The 8,796-nt window shown below is 36.0% G+C and overlaps 1 pseudogene; it reads left to right on the top strand.

Annotated features, from left to right (window-relative positions):
* The first annotated feature begins 459 nt into the window (after nucleotides 1-459).
* On the top strand, nucleotides 460-1,284 carry LOC118832087 (annotated as a pseudogene).
* The last annotated feature ends 7,512 nt before the right edge of the window (nucleotides 1,285-8,796 follow it).

The raw sequence follows: 8,796 nt of genomic DNA, 5'->3' as shown, positions 1-8,796 counted from the left end.
TGTACATTTTCTTTTGAGAATTAGAGGATTTGTTGATGTTCTTTCTTTTTTTAATTTTATTTTAAATTCATGGAATACAGCAAGCATTTCCATAACAATAAAAATACATTAAAATAAATTACATTAAAACAAAAAGATTGCACATGAAACAGCAAGTCTCCTATGCACAACTTGCTATTCCTTTCAAATACAAAATAAAATAATCATGTAAATTTATTTTTTTTCTTCTTCACTCCCTCCCTCCTATCCTCCACCCTAGAGATGGCTACCATTAGACAAAAATTGGAATATCTATATGTAAAATCATTCTATACATACCTCTATTTACCAGTTCTTTCTCTGGATACAGAGAGCACATTTTTTCACATGTCCTTTATAGTTAATTTGGGTATTTAAAATAGTCAAAATAACTTACTCACTCAAAGTTGTTCTTAAAACAATTTTGCTAATGCAGGAAAGATGGCAGAACCTGAGCCCAGAAAAGATTCCTTTGGTTCCAGAGAACCTCCGGAAGAAGAGGAAAGCTTACCAAACACTCAAAGCAACTCAGGCTAAGCAAGTGCTTTTGGAAAAGAGGAAGCAAAAGAAAGGGAGTCAGCTCAAATTCAGGTGCCTGGAATCAATTATCCATGCATCCCATCGGATCGTCCGTGCTGTAGCTCATCTCAGGCAACTGGATTGGAAGCCTGGGTGCTATGTGCTGAGGGATGCACATCTTCTAGCCCTTGTGGTCCATATGGAAAGGATTAATGGAGCAAGTAACCAGGTGACAAAGACAATAAGAGGAACTTTGTCTGAAAAAAATTTATAGTGGTGTCTTTGTTAAAATGACCTCAACTTCCTTAATGAAATTGTGCATTATAGAGCCTTATGCAGCTTGGGGATATCCTAACCTAAAATCTGTCCATGCGCTCATTCTGAAACAAGAACAAGAGAGGATAAATAATAAGAAAGTCTCTCTAACAGATAACTCTGATTGAGCAGTGGCTAGGGAAATTCGGTATCATTTGCCTAGAAGATGTCATCCATGAAATCTGCTCATTTGGGGAACATTTCTCTCAAGTCTCAAGGTTCCTGTGTCCTTTTCCCCTGTCAGTGGCCCACCATGCTGCCAAGAATAGAGTGGGCTTTCTCAAGGAAATAGGCAAACCCAGCTACCGAGGTGAAAGCATCAACCACATCATTTGGCAGCTGAACCAGGACCAGGATCTCAGAAGATTTATATCTTTTCTGAGTTTATTCCCAGTATGTTCAAAGATTTTTCTTCTGCTATTCCAGGATTAGAAGCTAGATTCAACCCATCCTAGTTTTTTCATGGTGGCCTCCCATCCAGAGAACAGTCAATCGTTAGCGATATGTGGTTCTCTACTTCAAGGGTTGAATGTTGTAAAATACACTTTGTCACTCTCCTCTTCACTTTGAACAAGACAGTGGGACCCGATCTGGGTTTTGAAATGACTTTCAAATACAATGGGCCATCATCTCTGAAAAAAAGAAAAACAACAACAATATTGCTGTTACTGTATACAATGTTCTCTAGGTTCTGTTAATTTCACTTTTCATTATTTTGTGCAAGTTTTTTCTAAAATCACTGAGTTCATCATTTCTTATAGCACAAGTGGTATTCCATTACAATCTTATACCACAACTTGTTCAGCCATTCACCAGTTGACGGGCATCTCTGCAATTTCCAGTTCTTTGCCACTACAAAGAGAGCGGCTATAAACATTTGAGAACACATAGGTTCTTTTCCTTTATCCCTAATTATCTTTAGAAATAGACCAAGTAGTGGTATTTCTACAGGTAGTTTAATAACTCTTTGGACAACATTGTAGATTGCTCTCCAAAATGGTTGGGTCTGTTCACAATTCCACCAACAATGAATTAGTGTCTCAATTTTTTCACATTCCCTGCAACATATGCCACTTTCCCCTTCTATCATTTTTAGCCAATCTGGTAGGTGCAAAATGATATCTCAAGGTTGATTTAATTTGCATTTCTCTAATCAATAATGATTTGGAACATTTTTTCAGATGACTATAAATCGCTCTGATTTCTTCATTGGAAAACTTCCTGTTCATATACTTTGACCATTTATCAATTGGTGAATGCTTCGTATTCTTATATATTTGACAAATTTATTTATATATTTTAGATATGAAACCTTTATCTGATAAACTATCTATAGACAATTTTCCCCAATGTTTTGCTTTCCTTCTGATCTTGGCTTTATTTGTTTTATTTGTACAAAACCTTTTTAATTTATGGAATCAAAATTACTCATTTTACACCTAACTCTCTCTCCCTCTCTCTCTCTCTCTCATTTATTCATGAAATATTCACCTATCCGTAAGTGTGATAAGTAGCATTTTCCATGTTCTTTTAATTTTCTTGTAAGATCTCTTTATATCTGGGTCATGTATCCATTTTGACCTTATCTTGGTAAATGGTGTAAAATACTCTTCTATACCCAGTTTCTGCCATAGTGCTTTCCAATTTTCCCAACAATGTTTACTAAATAATGAATCTTATACTAAAATCTTAAGTCTTTACACTTGTCAAATAGAAGATTATTATGTTTATTTGCTGTTATGTCTACTCTATTCCACTGATCTATTTCTTAGCCAGTACCAGATAGTTTTGATAATTACTGCTTTATAATACAGTTTAAGATTTGGTACTGCTAAACTTCCTTCCTTTATACTTTTTTTCATCATTTCCTTTGATATTCTTGACTTTTTGTTTTTCAAAATGAATTGTATTACTTTTTTGTTCTAAATTCACATTTTAAGTTATAATTGCTATTTGTGAATTTGCCTCCATTTTATTTTTACTCATTATTTTCCTTCTCAGTCTCTCTTTTCACCCTGTGTTATCTTTTCCCTTTACCCTCTTATTCCTTATTTTAGCTACCCCTAAAAGTTCCTCCCTTATCTATTCACCCCACCACCCTCCTAATTTTAATCTATCTACCCTTCTAAAAGTCTATTCCCCACCCTATCCCCCACTGTTCTCACATCTCTGGAAGTTCAGAATACTTCTAAACTTCTTCAGATATGTTGTTTCCTCTTCAACACAGATGAGAGTAAGCTTCCTTTCACACCATTTTCATGAGATAATTTCTTCTTTTAACCTTTTCCTACTCAATTTTGTTTTTAGAATTACCACATCATACATAACTCAGCCCCAATCTCCAATCTTTCTTTAAAACTGCCTTAGTAGTTTTAAAGTAGTTTTAAAACCACTATTACTAATAACTAATAATTATTGATATTGATAACATATTTATATATCATAAGTAAAAAGTTTGACCTGAATCATTGCCTTATAATTAGTCCTTAATGATTTCCTTATATTTCTTCTGGATCTTTTGTACTCAATTTTCCATTGAGTTCTGGTCTTTTTGTTAGAAACACCTGAAGGTATTTTAATTCATCAAGATTATACTCAACTTTGCTGGATATGTTATTCTTGGATGCAATCCCAGCTTCTTTGCTCTTTAAAATATAACTTTCCAAGATCTATGGTCTTTTGTGTAGTTTCAAACATTCCATTGACACATCATTTTTTAAAAACTTATCATTGTATATACTGTCACCCACCTCCATTAAAAAGTGAATATAGTAAAGCAAAATAAATTTGCATGTTAGTCATGTTTAAAAATGTCTCATTCTTCTTTGACAATCCATCACTTCTATGATAGAGGTAAGAAACATGCATTATCTTCACTTTTCTGGAGTCATGACTGGTCATGAGAGTTCTTAAGTTGTTTTCCTTTACATTATCATAGTCATTGTGTAAACTGCTTTCTTGGTTCTGCATATTTCACTATCAATTCATACAAATGTCCCTAGGTTTCTCTGAATCTATCCCTTTCATCATTTCTTATGATATATTAATGGACCTGATGATCTCTTATGTATTCTGATTATCTACCATAATTTGTTCAGCCATTCCCCAGTTGATAGGCAGTCATTTTTAGATCTTTGTTACATCAAAGTGCTACTATGAATACTTCTGTACATATGGCTCTTTTTTCTGCCTTCAATCTTTTCAATGCTCTAGGTTAAAGATTATGCACAGTTGAGTGACTTTTTGGCTATGGTTCCAAATTGTTTTCCTAAATGGAAATTCACAGTTCCACCAACAATACTAGTGTTCTTGTCCTCCCACAGACATTTAAAATTGTCGTTCTCCCTTTTTGCCATCTTTGCCACCTGATGGTTTTGGAATGGAGTCTCAGTGATGTTTTAACTTTCCCTTTTCCTACTAATGATGATTTATAATAGTTTCAATAGAGTTATTGTTGATTTTTCTCCCTATTCAAATTGGTCTGCTACTTATCTATTGGGAAATGGCTTGTGTTCTTATATATTTGAAACAATTCCATATATATATATATATATATATATATATATATATATATCCTTGATATTAGACTGTTATCAGAGAAATTTGCCACAAATATATATTCCCCCACTTATCTGTTTTTTTCAAATTATAGCTACATTGATTTGGTTTGTGCAATACTTTTTTTTTTCAATTTTGAGCAAAGATATCCCTTCCATATTGCAGGGGTTAGGGCAGCAGGGCCCTTGCTATCTGGAAAATCTTCATGCAATGTTTTAGCCCTCCCTTTATTCTAGAGAAGAACTCTGAGTTTTTTCTTTTCTGTTTATAGGGTGTTGATATCATATAATACTATACATATATTTTATACACTTGAGTTTTTAAACTTTTTCTGTGTCATCTTCAGGTCTTCAGGTATTGTCTGTGACTTCCTTAAAACTCCCTCAAAATTCCCATTTAATTTCTTATGCTGACCCACAATATATCAAAACCATGATGGGGAAAGTTGTGATGTGGGAGGGGTAACTGTAAACAAAATTTTATATTTTATATTTTATGTTTATCTTTATCCCTTGTTGTGTTACAAATTCCCTCAAATAGTCAAAGCTATCTTCTTTAATTTGTTTATGATTTTTTGTAACAAGATCATATATCCATTTATAGCTTATTGTGGTACATCATGTGAGATGATGGTGTAACCAAGAGTTCTTAACCTGGGGCCCATGAACTTTTCCTTTAAAACCATTTTGATAACTGAGTTTCAATATAATGGTTTCTTTTGCAATCCTGTTTTACTTTATGCATTTAATAACATTATTCTGAGAAACCACAGTAAAGATGTGGTTTATTGTTAAATATTATTTGTAAATAATATTTACAAAGCTCACTTATTCTCTATTAATAACCCGATTGAGTATGCCATCAGTTCATGTAGAAATGACTGATAAATATTTCAAATGTATTGGAAAGTAGGCATATAGGATTGTGTTTATTGTTATTTTCTTACTTACCTTTTTTTAGCATTAATAAGACCTGTTATTTTTCCATGCCTTTGGTACCTTTCCCTTTTTCATATACTTTGTCAGGTCCTCAATGCCCTCACATTGTGTTGCCTCCAGCACAGATCTCCTCTACACAAATTTGGTTCAATTCAGCTGCTTTTTCTGTCTTTGTTCTCTTTAGCACGATTGTTATGTCTGTTATGTACTCATCTGGGTCTGCAATTGTAGAGTCCAAGACTGGTGGTTCAACAATCTTTGATGGAAAGTTTTTTAAAATGCAGTTCCCTTTGTTGTTGTTCCTTTTGTTTATAATCCTTTCATTTTAATCCTCAAATACCCTTGGGATGACTTTAACTGACTTGCCAAGCTTTCTGTAAACTAGTTTTCATCCTCTACCAATTCTCTCTGCTTTATTAGGTAATACTGTTCATAATTGTCTACCATTCTTTGTAAAATTTTACTAACAAGTTTATATTCTAACCCAATGTTGCCTTTGGCAGCCAACTCTTTGTATTTGGCAAGCGTATCAAATATTTGCTAAGGAACTAAGGAACTTTCTGATCTTGTTGTGATAATAAATTTACATTGATTAAATTACTGTATGAAATTATTATAGTTTGTGTCAACATAATTTCTGTCATCCATTTTGCATTTTGATTTTCAATAACATGTTCAAATAATTCAGGGTTAAATAATTTTAATTGGATGCCATATCTTTTTCTCATTATTTCTTCTTTTCTTCTTCTTCTTCCCTCTTCCTCCTCTTCTGTTTTTTCCTCTTCCTCTTCCTCCCCAGCCCTTGCTCTCTGATCTTATCTTTGATGGTCTGACAGGACATAAAAAAGGTGACTCAGGGATAACTACACCATCAATAACAGTCTTTTCCTATCTTTCAGAATGTTGTCTGTTTCATTCATTATGATGTTTTTTGGTGCTTTCCATGTTTACCATTTCTTCTTTTTTTTAAGTGTTCATGATATAAAGACATGTTGATTTCATATAACTTAATTATCTTTGGCCTCTCTCATTCTTTTTTCCTGAACACTTTCCCATTTACTTCTCATCTTGACCTTTTCCCACTTCTGCACTGAAGTCATCAAATGATTTGATGGGAACGGTGCTTTTAAGTTCTTTGTAAAATTTATCATTTTGGGGGGGTGGAGCCAAGATGGCGGCTGGTAAGCACGGACTAGAGTGAGCTCCGTACCCGAGTCCCTCCAAAAACCTATAAAAATGGCTCTGAACCAATTCTAGAATGGCAGAACCCACAGAACAGCAGAGGGAAGCAGGGCTCCAGCCCAGGACAGCCTGGATGGTCTCTGGGTGAGGTCTATTCCACACGGAGCTGGGAGCTGGGAACGGAGTGGAGCAGAGCCCAGCCTGAGCGGCGTGGACGATCCAGACCAGAAGCCGGGCGGAGGGGGCCCTAGCGCCCTGAATATGTGAGCTGCGGCAGTTACCAGACCCCTCGACCCACAAACACCAAAGACTGCAGAGAAGGTTAGTGGGAAAAGCTGCGGGAGTGGAAGGAGTTCACGGTTCGGCTTCCAGCCCCTGGGGCAGCAGAGGTGGGGCAGCTACAGCTGTTGTTACTTCCGGCTCCAGGCCCACCTGGTGGGAGGAATTAAGTGGCGGATCAGAGCAGGAGTGCAACAGCCTGCTGAAGATCTGAGCCCAGTCTGGACTGGGGGTCCTTGGGGAAGGAGGAGTGCGGCTCTGACAGAGCTGGCACCTCCCCCCCAAACGTAGAACATAGAACTCGTAAGTCTACAAGCAGTCATACCCCAGTGAAAAACTCAAGGGTCAAGTTAGTTGGTTGGGAATATGGCCAGGCAGCGAAAACGCACCCAGATTCAGTCTCAGACTTTGGATTCTTTCTTTGGTGACAAAGAAGACCAAAACATACAGCCTAAAGAAGACAACAAAGTCATAGAGCCTACAACCAAAGCCTCCAAGAAAAACATGAACTGGCCCCAGGCCATAGAAGAACTCAAAAAGGATTTGGAAAAGCAAGTTAGAGAAGTAGAGGAAAAATTGGGAAGAGAAATGAGAAGGATGCGAGAAAACCATGAAAAACAAGTCAATGACTTGCTAAAGGAGACCCAAAAAAATACTGAAAAATACACTGAAGAAAACAACACCTTAAAAAACAGACTAACTCAAATGGCAAAAGAGCTCCAAAAAGCCAATGAGGAGAAGAATGCCTTGAAAGGCAGAATTAGCCAAATGGAAAAGGAGGTCCAAAAGACCACTGAAGAAAATACTACTTTAAAAATTAGATTGGAGCAAGTGGAAGCTAGTGACTTGATGAGAAATCAGGATATTATAAAACAGAACCAGAGGAATGAAAAAATGGAAGACAATGTGAAATATCTCCTTGGAAAAACCACTGACCTGGAAAATAGATCCAGGAGAGATAATTTAAAAATTATTGGACTACCTGAAAGCCATGATCAAAAAAAGAGCCTAGATACCATCTTTCAGGAAATTATCAAGGAGAACTGACCTGATATTCTAGAGCCACAGGGCAAAATAGAAATTGAAAGAATCCATCGATCTCCTCCTCAAATAGATCCCAAAAAGAAATCTCCTAGGAATATTGTTGCCAAATTCCAGAGCTCCCAGATCAAGGAGAAAATACTGCAAGCAGCCAGAAAGAAACAATTTGAGTATTGTGGAAACCCAATCAGAATAACCCAAGATCTGGCAGCTTCTACATTAAGAGATCGAAGGGCTTGGAATGCGATATTCCGGAGGTCAATGGAGCTAGGATTAAAACCTAGAATCACCTACCCAGCAAAACTGAGTATCATGCTCCAAGGCAAAATATGGATTTTCAATAAAATAGAGGACTTTCAAGCTTTCTCAGTGAAAAGACCAGAACTGAATAGAAAATTTGACTTTCAAACACAAGAATCAAGAGAAGCATGAAAAGGTAATCAAGAAACGGAAATCATAAGGGACTTACTAAAGTTGAACTGTTTTGTTTACATTCCTACATGGAAAGATGATGAGTATGATTCAGGAGACCTCAGTATTAGGGTAGTTGAAGGGAATATGCATATATATATATGTATATGTATATATATATGTGTTTATGTATATATATAAGTGAATGTGTATGTATGTATATATCTATGTGTATATGTATGTATGTGTATGTATGTGTATATATATATGTATGTGTTTATATATATATATATATATGTATATGTAAAAGAGAGAGAGCAGACACAGGGTGAGTTGAGGATGAAGGGAAGATAGCTAAAAGAAATAAAATGAAATTAAGGGATGAGAGAGTAACATACTGAGAGAGGGAGATAGGGAGAGATAGAATGGGGTGGATTATCTCACATAAAGGTGGCAAGAGGAAGCAGTTCTATGGGAGGAGGGGAGAGGGCAGGTGAGGGGGGAATGAGTGAACCTTGCTCTCATCAGATTTGGC

The sequence above is a fragment of the Trichosurus vulpecula genome, chromosome 9, assembly GCF_011100635.1.
Source record: "Trichosurus vulpecula isolate mTriVul1 chromosome 9, mTriVul1.pri, whole genome shotgun sequence".
NCBI lineage: Eukaryota > Metazoa > Chordata > Mammalia > Diprotodontia > Phalangeridae > Trichosurus > Trichosurus vulpecula.
This window is presented reverse-complemented; position numbering and strand designations above follow the sequence as displayed.